Source organism: Carassius gibelio, chromosome A15, assembly GCF_023724105.1.
Source record: "Carassius gibelio isolate Cgi1373 ecotype wild population from Czech Republic chromosome A15, carGib1.2-hapl.c, whole genome shotgun sequence".
NCBI lineage: Eukaryota > Metazoa > Chordata > Actinopteri > Cypriniformes > Cyprinidae > Carassius > Carassius gibelio.
In genome coordinates, this window is record NC_068385.1 from 5,003,719 (window position 1) to 5,016,709 (window position 12,991).

The window sequence follows — 12,991 nt, forward strand, 5'->3', positions numbered from 1 at the left end:
CACCCTTTTAAATATGATCAAAGAAGTCTTTGAAAATGCTTCTGCATTGTTAATCCTTTTGAATTTTTATGTAAAAAAATCACAAAAATGTATCCTTTCATTGGATAATGAGAATTTCAAATGGGGGGAAATATCATTATGAAAAAATATATATATATATCTAATAGCCTACACATTGGCCACAATTAATGGCACCCTTTTATTCAGTACTTTTTAAAACTCCAGTTTAACAGGTCTAAATTTTCTCCTTTAAAGCCTGATGGGGAGACCAGAGATCATTCCTTCATCCAGAATCACTCCAGACCCTTTAAATTCCCAGCTCCATGTTGGTGCTTCTCCTCATCAGTTCCCTCCTCTCATTTTCCGTAGGGTTCATGTCAGAGGAATGGAATGGCTATAGCAGAAGCTTAGTTTTGAGCTCAGTTACCTATTTCTGTGTTTTTTTGTTTTTTGTTTTTTTTTAGGTTTGGATTATTTGGATTATTGTACGGATGGAACATCCAAACATGGCCCATTATAAGATTTCTAACAGAGTCAGTCACTTACTGGTTTTGTATCTGTTGGTATTTGATAGAAATCATGATGCCATGTGTCGAAACAAGATGTCCAGGACCTCCAGCAGAAATATAGGCCCACAAAACCAAAAATACAGCAGTATATTTCATTGAACATATGGGGTACTTTTTATCTCTGTGTTTACCAAACCCATCTTGAGTGTTTGCTTTTTGCAATTTTTTTTTTTTTTGTTTCATCTGATCATAGAAGCCAGTCCCATTTTAAGTTCCAGTCATGGCTGATAACCGAATATGCTTTAGTTTGTTTTTGAATGAGGTAGGAGAATTTTTCTTGAAACCCTCCCAAACAACATGTGGTGATGTAGGTTTAAGGTTTTCTGAACCAGAGACTCAACTATTTTCTTCAATTCTCCAGCTGTGACCCTGAGTCTTTAGCTACTCAAACTCTCCTTCTCACCACGCATTAGGACGGTATAGAAACACGTACTCTTCCAGGCAGTTTTGTAACATTTTCTGTTGGTTGGAAACTCTTAATTATTGCCCTGATGGTGGAAATGGGATTTTTCACTGCTCCAGCTCTTTTCTTAAAGCCCCTTCACCACTTTGAGAAGCTCAATTATGTTTTGCTGCACATCAGAAACATGTTTTTTTTTCTCATTGTGATGTCACGCTGCAGTGCTCAAAACTGTGAACATGAATGGTAATATACTTCAGAGTTATTTTTGTGAATTTTTAAAATAAAAGATCAAAAGGATTAACAATGCAGATTAATTTTGACAGCCTGCTTTGATCATATTTACCAAGGGCACTAATATTTTTGGCCATGTCTGTATACATATATTTTCTTCTTGAAAATTTTAAATTTGAATTCATTGTGTGTCTTTATAGTTCTTTGTAATTAATTGGAACTGAGTTTTTTCAGTGTAATATGTGCCCATTATTTCTGTTTGTCATCCGCATATGGGAAAAAGGAAAATATTTGTATGATTTTTCACACCTTTATGCCATAAAATGTATGAAGTGAGATTATGTTGCATTAAAATAGCCATTAAGATTTAGCGAGAGTTTCTAAACATTTTCCCAACAGAACAAATTTAGTCATAGGTTCAACATTTTCACTTGTATAATGCAGTTCATGACTATTTATACTGTTGAAGGGTGACTATAGTTTAGTTTTCCAAAAAGAGGACATGGTGCCAGCAGGGCGGGGCGAGTGGTTGGTTGAGGGTTAGAGTAATGCCCAAAGTGCCCAAAGTAGTGCAATCTCAAATATCGAAACGCAAAATATGTCATTTCCATACCTAATATACATATTTTACAGTCACTGTTAAGCACATTTATCATAAACACTGCTAAAACGCATCCTTGCAGTGGCCGTCCTTCACAAAACTAAACATCTAAGAAGTTTTATCATAGGTAGAATGCTAAATGCTTTAATGCAAGCATTTCTGTCAAATGTAAATTATACAACATTTTAAACATTTAATCCATGGTGGAAAATCAAGCCATGGCAGCCCAAATCCATCGAAAAATAAAAAATACGGACTTGACAAGCCTGCATCCTACACGAGCTGCAGCAGTCAGATTTGACTGATCATGGGTTGAAATGAGAGATGGCTGACAGACCATGCTGGAGGATTTGCTGCTCAACAGATCCTGAGCTCATTGACAAATCGCATCTTCCTTTACACAGAGTGCATTTGATCTCTAAATCAAAAGTGAATGTCAACAGCAAGCAGGTATTAAAAAAAATATTATATTATGCGCATATTGATAGCGCCCCCCCCATGCGCTAAATTCTATCCAATAATGTTTGTTGGAGTGGGTGGGCGCTTTTTCAGGGCTATCATACAAAAATGCACAAAATGTAAAGGCGTCTGTAGAAAGCCAATTTAAAAATCGCAGCTGGACGCATTTTTCAAGGTCCAAAAAGTGGACATGTCCAGGGAAAAGAGGACGTATGGTTACTCTACACTGTAAAAAAAAAAAAAAAGTCTGTAAAAATACAGTATAATATACCGTAATAATTTAAAGGAATTTTCCATATTTTCATTTTACAGGTTTTTTTTCCATATTTTTTATAAATAGTCTCTGTCAAAAATTTATTTTAAAGTAGGATTCCGGGTTTGGTGAAATGTTCTTAAACATCCATTGTAAATTATATTTTTTTGTTAATTGTAACAAACTGTAACTTTAACTTTGTTGCTGTCTGGCAAATGATTGTCGGAGCCATCGTATTCAACATTTTCCACATACCGTCACATCTTAACGTTTCTCGACCTGGAAGTACGTTCCAGTGCTCAGTTTCAGTTTTATACATAAAAGTTTATTAACCTTAAATTTTTGTTGATGTGGTGTATTTCTTAATGAGTGTGTCATGCATCCAGCATATTAAATTTACTGAGGTGATGTTAAGCAGCTGGGATAATGTTAAATCTGAAGTGCGGTACTACTGTGTTTAGAGCGCTTTATGCCTTCAACAGGAGCTGGCAGAGCAATTGTGTCAGATTTCCGTCAATGTGAGTCCAGTTTTATAGGGACAGCAGTTCATGACGTTCATGGTGTTTCTTTTCTTTTCTTTTCTTTTCTTTTCTTTTCTTTTCTTTTCTTTTCTTTTCTTTTCTTTTCTTTTCTTTTCTTTTCTTTTCTTTTCTGACAAGTCATAATTGCTGCTGTACTGTGCATCCAAAGCATCGCCTGCATTCTTATCGTGGGTTTGTAATATGCAAAATGGCAATGCAATATGTAAAATGGCAATGTATTTATGTATTTAAATTTAAGATTTTCCATGTAATATTTAGTGCAAAATGAAAATGAAAAATCTGAAAAGGAAATTATTTTGAAACGTCTGTAAGAGTCAATGCATTTAAGAAAAAGAAAAGACATTTAAATCACCATTTTGCTACCCTTTTGCAGCACCTTTGGCTCAGAATGCATTCTATAATTCTTACTGCATTTTGCTACATTATTCACGCTGTATTATAATGAAAATGAATCCCAAGTGTCATACTCCTAAGACTAAATGCATTTAGGAAAAATAGCAATTAAATTATAATTTTGCTACAGGTTTTGCTTGGACATGTCAAAAATATCTAATCAATTTGAGAAATAAATTTTTTAATTTAGAAACTTATAAAGTGTTAAAACAATTAGCATATTAAAACAAGTGTAAAAAATGGCAAATATGAATTATGTAACAGAATTTTAATTTTGAAAAAAATGTTGGACACCTTTATGGTAAAATGTAAATTACAATACAGAACTACGTTACCATTTTACGTATTACATTGCCATTTTGCATATTTTAAATTAAACGTAAACAAAAATAACAACTTTATTCAATGATTTCTCCTCTCCTGGGAGAGTCTGCTAACATTAATGAAAGTACCATGACACATGCATTTGCATTAATTTGCCTGTAAACAAAGTGCAGCACATGTGGAGTCTATCAAGAGCACCACACGCATTCAACGTGGGTTAGAGAGCTCTCTAATTTTATCAGAAATATCTTACTTTGTGTTCTGAAAATGAACAAAGATCTTACGGGTTTGGAATGACATGAGGGACAGTTATTGACAATATTCATTTTTTTGGGTGCACTATCGTTTAAGTTTATCATAAAACATTGTTGACAAGATCATGTGACCGATGCAATTGGAGAACACTGGAAATGCAAGTTTAGCTTTTTAGAACTTAAAATGGTAGTTGCATGGGCAGTCGATGGAGGGACAGAAAGCACAGGGATTTCATTAAAAATACTCTTCATTTGTGTTCCAAAGATGAATGAAAATTCTATGCATGTGTAACGGTATGAGGGAGAGTAACTGATGTCAGAATTCACATTTTTGTGTGAACCGTCCTTTTAAATAATGTTGTGTTCTATAGGAAAATGGTTTCATATTACTTGACTATTGACTATATGAACATTTTTTTAATCTGTTGTCTTTGTGGCTACTATTTGGTGCAACAAAAATATTGTAAAGTACCTGCTCATGTTTTCTTTACTCTGCGTGTAGTTGTTTAAAACTAAAAAGTGTTCTACAATGAAAGCATTTTCAATTTCAATTTTCATAAGAGTGCGGCCATCAAGGTAGAAACATGGTTTTTCATCCTTGCATCTGGCAGGTGTAGAGTTAGTAATGTCTTTTGTTTGCTTTGATTCCAGATTATCCTCTGTGAAAGCCGTCTTTAGCAGCAGATACTGTTTGAGCTTCTTCTTATCACACATGAACACATAGAGAATGGGGTTCAGACAGCTGTTTAAAAAATACCAGGCAGTTTACTACAGCTTCTGTTTTAATAAAACCTCTTTAGCCGACTCACTCCATTGATTCTCCTGTGCACTTATGTAATAAAACTCTTGGATATGATAAGGAAGCCATGAAAAAGGACCACAGCTATAATAACCTGGTACAGTATGACCTGAGCTTCTCCGCCTTTTTGAGGATTTTGACTCGCACTCTGATAGCTATGAAAATCATAACAATGATCAAAAAGGGAATGATGAAGCCCACCTTTTCAATTGATAGTGAACGATTGATGATAATTTCCCCTTTACTTATTATGATGTGTGATGGTGGGATGGAGTAGGTAGATAAATATGCTGAAATCTAATTGGGCAATTTTAAGTTCTATTTCTGCAATCTGAAATTCCACCAATTAATCATGAGTGCAGAGAGAAATGTGTTCCCTGCCAGGTGACACGTTATCGAAAGACACTATCTTGTGTCACGGGACATCCAGTCAGAAACTTTCACTGCAGGTAATATCAAGAGATTTATTTTTTGGACATTGACTTATCTTTAAATCGGACCTTTGTCGGACTTCTATTCAAAACACAGATCAGATCACACATTGTAAAACAGTAAGCCACTTTAGCTACTTAGAGATTGCTTTTATTGTTGTTTTCTGGTCTTTGCTACTGGTCAAGGAAACACCGGTGTCTTTTCTCGTCTTTGTGATCCAGAAAGTTTCTAGCACCAACAGCAGGGACTGTTTAAGCTTCTTGTTAACCTCCTTGCACATTAACACATAGATAGTGGGGTTCAGACAGCTGTTTAGACAAGCCTAGCAAACCACCAAGCAAACCAAACAAAGATGTTGTATTAGATATTACTTGTCTAACATTGGCTTTCTGCTTATTTTATGGGTGAAATGGGTGAAAAATTGGTTCATTTATTCTGAACATAACACCCCTCACCCATCCAATAAGCCAACTATGAGGATCTGTGGATCTTTCCCCAAAACACCTCAAAAAGGATATAGGCCTCAGGTTCCATTTCAACCAAAGAAAAATCATCTGATAATGATAACGCTAGTTTTATTGCTCAAAGGAATGCAGGCAGAGCAAATCTCACTACATTACCCCATAGAAAAACATATACTGTAATTCCCAAAAAAAGGACTCTTTTCAATTAATTCATAGCCTTTTTATGACCTTCCTATATCATGCATATCCCCAGGTCTTGTATATTGTCTTTTGTATTGTATGCTGTTTTATGCAAGCTTATAATAGAATGCATATTTAATATGAACTCACAGCATGTATGGAATCTACTAAATGAGACTGTATATTATATGATGATACCTATGCATCATTGTGTTCTAATAGTATTTTTAATCATTAACACCCAGTCCAGTTACATATGCAAAACATCATGCTCGGAGACAAAGACTCGTACACATTCCCTTCAAATGTCTTCCTTTTTATCCTCCCTTTCTTCCATCTCTAACTTTAATTTCCCGACTGGAGTATCATTGTTTTATAAAAAGTTAATTATACATGTCAACTATAAACTAACCAGTGAATGTTAATTTATTGAAAGAATTTGAGTATAATTACTGAATCTTAAAGGTCGACCCACTTTAGCTGAATCCCACCTGAATGGCCAAAGTGGGGCAGCAATATTTAAACACCTTACAAGAAAACAAACAAACATTTGCGTTCATTTCCTGTAGTAACTGTAGTAAAAAAACAAAACAAAAACAAAGCAGGAACTTTCAGGAACTGTAATATTTGTAACTGTTATAGTTTTCATGAATAACTATTGCAAGATGATAACTTTGTCTTGTGCTCTTATGATGATTATTATTATTTTTTTTTTGCATGACTTTGTGAAAATGTAACTACTATAATAAATGTAACAGCATAGACTTCGTCATGGTTGGTCTTTGCATAGTTCCTTTCCTTCTGTAACCTACTTGTTCTACTGATCTGTGTAGCTGCTAGTGTTATGCTGCTGTTTTTGATAACGTTGATAAAGTTTCTGACAGATAATATCTTGTTGTTTTTTTCATCTGCCTTACCAAATGTGGTATCCTGTCACCAATAATCTATCTCTCTGTGTGTGTGTGTGTGTTTTTTTTATTACTGTCAGTTTGCAAGTGATGCAGTGTTGCCAAATATTGCCAAAAAACAACAACAAAAAATATATAAAATAAACCGACATCAGTTAAACTTTTGTAAATAAAATAAGATAAAGTTAATCGCTAAACCACACTGTACATTCTCACTTTATGAACTTTATAAATTGCCAAATTAAGTGGAACAGACAAATCCAAAGACACCTATAATAGCTGGATCTGGTGCCCACGTCCTCACATGTCTCAAAACAAGTTCACTCCGCCAGCGTCTCTCAGCGATCATTTTTATATCATGGACGCTAAAAATTCTTGCAAATGGTCTAAACCTACTTATACATGCAGACACTCATAAGAGGAGTTTTAAACAGCCAATTATTCATCCAAACAGCAAATTTTATTTTTACATGAGGTCCAGACCTCGGTGACCTCATAGCTGCACTTTAGAAAATGGTAGGTTGTTTAAATCCAACTTTGCGTCATATATGGACTAACCCAACCATCAAATTTTTTACCCAAAGGTTGGGTTAGTCCATATTTGACCCAAAGTTAGGTTGAAACAACCCAGCATTTCTTTTAATTGTGGCAATGGTTATCATTTATGTGTCTATTTTAGTAATTTAGGGTTAATCTTTACCATAACCATTTATATGATTTTATACACTGACCTAAATTTAAGGTCGCAAAAAAGGTTACTGAATGTGTCTAAAAGAGTTATTCATTTTGCTATATTATTTTTATTATTAATAATAATAAAAATAACCATATTAAACCATACTGTACCGATAAGACTCTTACCTATTTTCTATATGTTGGTTTTTATTGTGAATGCTTACAACTTGGTCAAACAATTATCAGCTGGAAACAGGATCTCCTCTACATACATGAAAATCGCGTGGGTGGATTGAGGAGGTTGTATGTGAACTTTGTGAACTTTGTGGGCATGTTGTGGTTGATCAACTAAGAAAAACTGCATAGACTGACAAAAAAATATCCCCCACACCATAAACACCAGCTAGACACATGCACGCATAGACATCAAAGAGGGCTCTAGCACCTTCCTTTTTTCTTTCTCTTTTAATAAATCAATATATGTATATATTTGTCTCTTTTTAAATGTCCCTTTCCAGTTGTGTTTGTCTTGTTGTGGAAGTGAGTGATGAACAAAAGACCAAGTTGCATGTGCCTCGAAATTCCAGATAATTATCCTAAAAAACAAAAGGCAAATATAGTAAATTTGCAGGTTAGCCAAAGTTTAAGAGAATATGAAGTAAGGTTAGACCAGTGCACCTTCTTTCACAGCATGATTTAGTTTTTTAAAATGCATTTACAGTAGTATGATCAGAAAATTTATAATATGGAGGCAGAAATATCTATAATATATATATATATATATATATATATATATATATATATATATATATATATATATATATATATATATATATATATTAGGGGTGTAACGGTTCACAAAATTCACGGTTCGGTTCGATACGATACACTGATGTCACGGTTCGGTTCGGTTCGGTTCGATACGTTTTAGATACAGCAAAATGTAAAAACATATCAACTTTTCAGAATGCCGCAAGCGCACCGCGGGTCATGTGACAAGAACTAACCAATCAGCTTCATCCTTTCCCGTAACAACGTTGAGAGCTCAGCCAAGATGAAGGATCAGCTGATCATAGTTGTATATGGATTGCAATTTTGAAATAAATTTAGTAGCAGAGCTACTGCAAGCGATTTTTACAGCTGCAAATCCATTTATCCTTCGCTGAAATTTCCGCGTCTCATGGAGAGAGCACGTCATTGTTGCTTAGCAAAGACAGACGCCTCATGAGCGCTTCTGCCCGAGCGCTTTGGAAAGGAGGAGAAAGTCGCGCTTAGCGTTTTCCACGCGTTTTTAGGCGCGATATGTGAACGGCCCCTAAGGCGCTCGCTCACTCAGCACGCGCTGAAGGCTCGTTGCAAAATGTCGAATGCCTTTAACAGACCAGAAATATAAGATCCTAAAATAACCAACAGGTCTGGTGTTTGGGTTGGATTCCCTGTAAGCTATAGTGTCTAAATGCTGCAGGGATAGTTTGCTGCGTGCATGTTTCTCCTTTTTTTTGTCTTTTCCCAGATAGTACTGACGCATATATCCCAGATATTCCCGCTGGGGTTTTTTTTTTTTTTTTTGTATTCCCGCTGGTGTACCCTGTCATGTTGCAGATGCGACATACCGTTGTTTTTTTATCCACCACTCTCTTGCCATCACCATTATAGCTTAAAGGGAATCCAAAGTGCACCCAAACACCAGACCTGTTGGTTATTGGAGGATCTTCTCATTTCTAGTCTGTTAAAACGCATTGGCTATTTTGCAACGAGCCTTCAGCGCGTACTGAGTGAGCGAGCGCCTGCTGAGTAGCCTAACATAAACATATAAGATGGTGTTTTTTTCTTCTTCGGGAGTGTCAGGGGCGTTGCCTGTTACGTTGTTTGGGTTATTGGGCTACCTTGTTGAACGCATATCATTATATTTCTCTCTCTCTCTTTTTTTTTTTTTTTCAAATATAATTAATTACTCCAACGAACCGTTCGGTATACATAATGCGTACCGCGTACCGAACCGAAAGCGTCGTACCGAACGGTTCAATACGAATACGCGTATCGTTACACCCCTAATATATATATATATATATATATATATATATAATTTCATATAGTTAATCAGCATCACGGAAAGACTAATGTTTTTTTTTCTTCTACCAAATTTAGAATTCCAATTTGTGTCCCTGAACAACATTATAGTGTTATGTTCCTAATTTAAAAATCCATCCGAAAATGCTTCTCCCTTTCATTCACCTTAAGTGAATGTAGTCTTGGCCAGGAGGGGTTGATGTCATCAGGCGGTACCCATTGTTCATTGGGTGTTTCGAATCTTATCTGCAACACCTTTCTGATGGTGGGTCGGCAGTGGAGGCCAAGTTACTACCCATCTTCCCCTGCTGGCTTCCAGCTCAACTCCCCTCCCGCTCCATAACAAGCAAGACGCTCTTACCGCTGCCTTCCCCATCCTGCGAGCTGCTGCCTTCCTCTCCTTCCCTGTTATTCCAATGGCTGAGCATTCTCCACTCCGACTGAGCAGGGAATCCTCTACCGCCGACCTCGATCGGGAAAAGCCAAGCCTGCCATCCTTTCCCCCTACAGTCATGCAGCAGTTCTTAGTATTTGGCGCTCTTTCTTTCAAAGGCCTGTTCACACCCTTCTTCCCATGGGAATCAACCGTTTAAATTATTCGCAATGACTCACCTATTAACAGTGACTTGCTGCCACCTACTGAAAGTTTCAATTACACATTTAAAGTATCTGTTCTTTTATATATACGGTATGCATCAGTTTTAGAAAATAACAAACTAAACATATACTCACAATGCAAGTTTTTGTTAATACAAGAGAGCTACATTACGTCTGCGTATAACATGCAACTGGTACGATCATTATTCTTGTTCAGATGTTCAAGCCATCAGCTAGCTATAGAAATGGGCAGATGGAATAATACACCAGTTGCAGAAAGAATCTGTCATTATTGTAATTTAATAAATATTTCTGTAATCGAAGATGAGAAGCACTTTTTGTATGTTTGTCCTTTGTATAGAGATTTACGCAATATATATTTTAGCGAACTTGTCCTTGTAGGTGATGTCTGCAAAGATGTGTCAAGTATTTGTGATTCTGAGAATGCATGGCAATTAGCACTATATATATATATATATATATATATATATATATATATATATATATATATATATACATACATCAAGGAATGAAAAAGAGTCTATCTGCCATGTCATGACATCTGTGGAACTATGGGCCGAGAGGCCATTTATTCCTGCAATAAATGAAACTTGACACTTGAAACTCCTAATATATTTATCATTTTGTTTAAAAAAAGTTAAATAAGTTTGAGAAGTGCCCTTTTTTCCAGTTCCTTAAAATATCTGTGCACGTCCCTGCCACCAGCAGCCTGAACCATTGATACAGGGCACAATGGATCCATGCTTTCATGTTGTTTATTCCAAATTCTGACCTTACACTCTAAAAAATGCTGGGTTAAAAACAACCCAAGTAGAGTAAATTTTGGACCAACCAGTGATAGGGTTAAATGTTTAACCCAACCTGCTGTGTAGTCTTAACTCAACTATTGTTTAAAAATATTACCGTATTTTCCGGACTATAAGTCGCACCTGAGTATAAGTCGCATCAGTCCAAAAATACGTCATGATGAGGAAAAAAACATATATAAGTCACACTGGACTATAAGTCGCATTAATTTAGAAGCAAGAACCAAGAGAAAACATTACCTTCTCCAGCCACGAGAGGGCGCTCTATGCTGCTCAGTGTAGACTACAGGAGCACTGAGCAGCATAGAGCGCCCTCTTGTGGCTGGAGAAGGTAATGTTTTCTCTTGGTTAATTTCTCTCGGTTCATGTTAAATTAATTTTGATAAATAAGTCGCACCTGACTATAAGTTGCAGAACCAGCCAAACTATGAAAAAAAGTGTCCGGAAAATATGGTATATGGCTGGTTTAAAATGAACCCAAAATATGTTGGAAATTAATATTTATTAATTTGTTTAATAAATTATAATTTATTAATTTGTTTAATAAATTATAATTTATTAATTTGTTTAATAAATTAACATTTATCAATATGGTTAATAAATAATAACTAAATAATAAACATTTATTAAATGTCTTATTCATAAATATTCACTTTTTGATTATTGCTGATGCCTGTAGTAATTATATGTCTGATTTTGGGTTCATTGTAAACCAGCCATAAAATAATTTTTAAACAATAGCTGAGTTAAATAAAACTGCCCAGCAGGTTGGTCACAACAACCTCATCGTTGGATTTGTCCATGTTTACTTGGGTTGTTTTCAACCAAGCTTTTTCTAAAGTGCACTAACTAAAAGTTGGAGCAGAAATCAAGACTTAGCAGGCCAGGCAGCCTTTTTTAAATTTTCTTTTGTCCAATTTCAGGTTTTCTGAAATCACCTTTCTTCCCAGTGCTTAATGCTCAGTATGACCTTCAGCAGATCATCTTGACTATTGGTACACACCAATTTGAAGAATTCCACTTGTACTTGAAAATTGGAAATTCCTAGTTCCCACAAGGGACTTTTAACTGGAATGCCCTCCCAAGTCGGAGTTCAGACTCAGAATCTCGAAGGAATCTCAACAACTCCAATATATCTGCTCAGTGTATCAGCAGAAGAGAAACAGTGGTAGTACATTGTTTATTAGCACTAATGTTTGTCCGTGTCTCAATAAACTCTAATAAATCCAACCTCTATTTGTGCACATACTATGGCATTATCTGTGCATAATATAGCTTTTTATGTGTTTTTAATCGACTGGTAGTGCTAACAATGGATGTGTCTGTCTTGGTTTTCTGGCTTCTCTACTGGAACATGGTTCAATTTGTGTGGTGTGACATCGTTCCTAGCTCGGACATCCGACTTCCTTACAGTTGAACAGGTATAAAACTTTTGATATGCATCATGCTAGGCCTGACTGCAGTGGTGTAAAATATGATTGGTTCTTCCCTATTTGTCACAGCAAACATCAAAGCTGGCATGAAGCGTCTTGCTGTATCTGAAGGGAGTGAAACTGCTTCATCAGAAGGGAACTTGTTTGGAGAAAAACAACTTAAATGTCTATGTCTTTAAAGTCAGTTCCTCTTTTCAGTGTGACATATGTTTTCCACGCAGTCATGTGGTCTCAGAGCTTAAGAAATCATGAAACAGCAGTTGGCAGAAACCTAGTTGGCAGACAGTAACTTCTAAAATATTAAAGAAGTTAAACGCCTACTTGTTATAATAACTTTAGTACTGATACCATGATAATAAATCAGAACTTGAACCCCAATCGTGGCACAATGATTCAAATCCACGAAAATATGAAGCAGCACAAATGTTTTCAACTCTGATAATGATAAAAATATTATATTATTTCAAATTTTACTGTTTGATTTTTTTAATCAAATAAATGTAGCCTTGATAAGCATAAAATACGTCTTTCAAACACATGAAAACCTCACCAACCAACTTTTGAAGAGTAATGTATA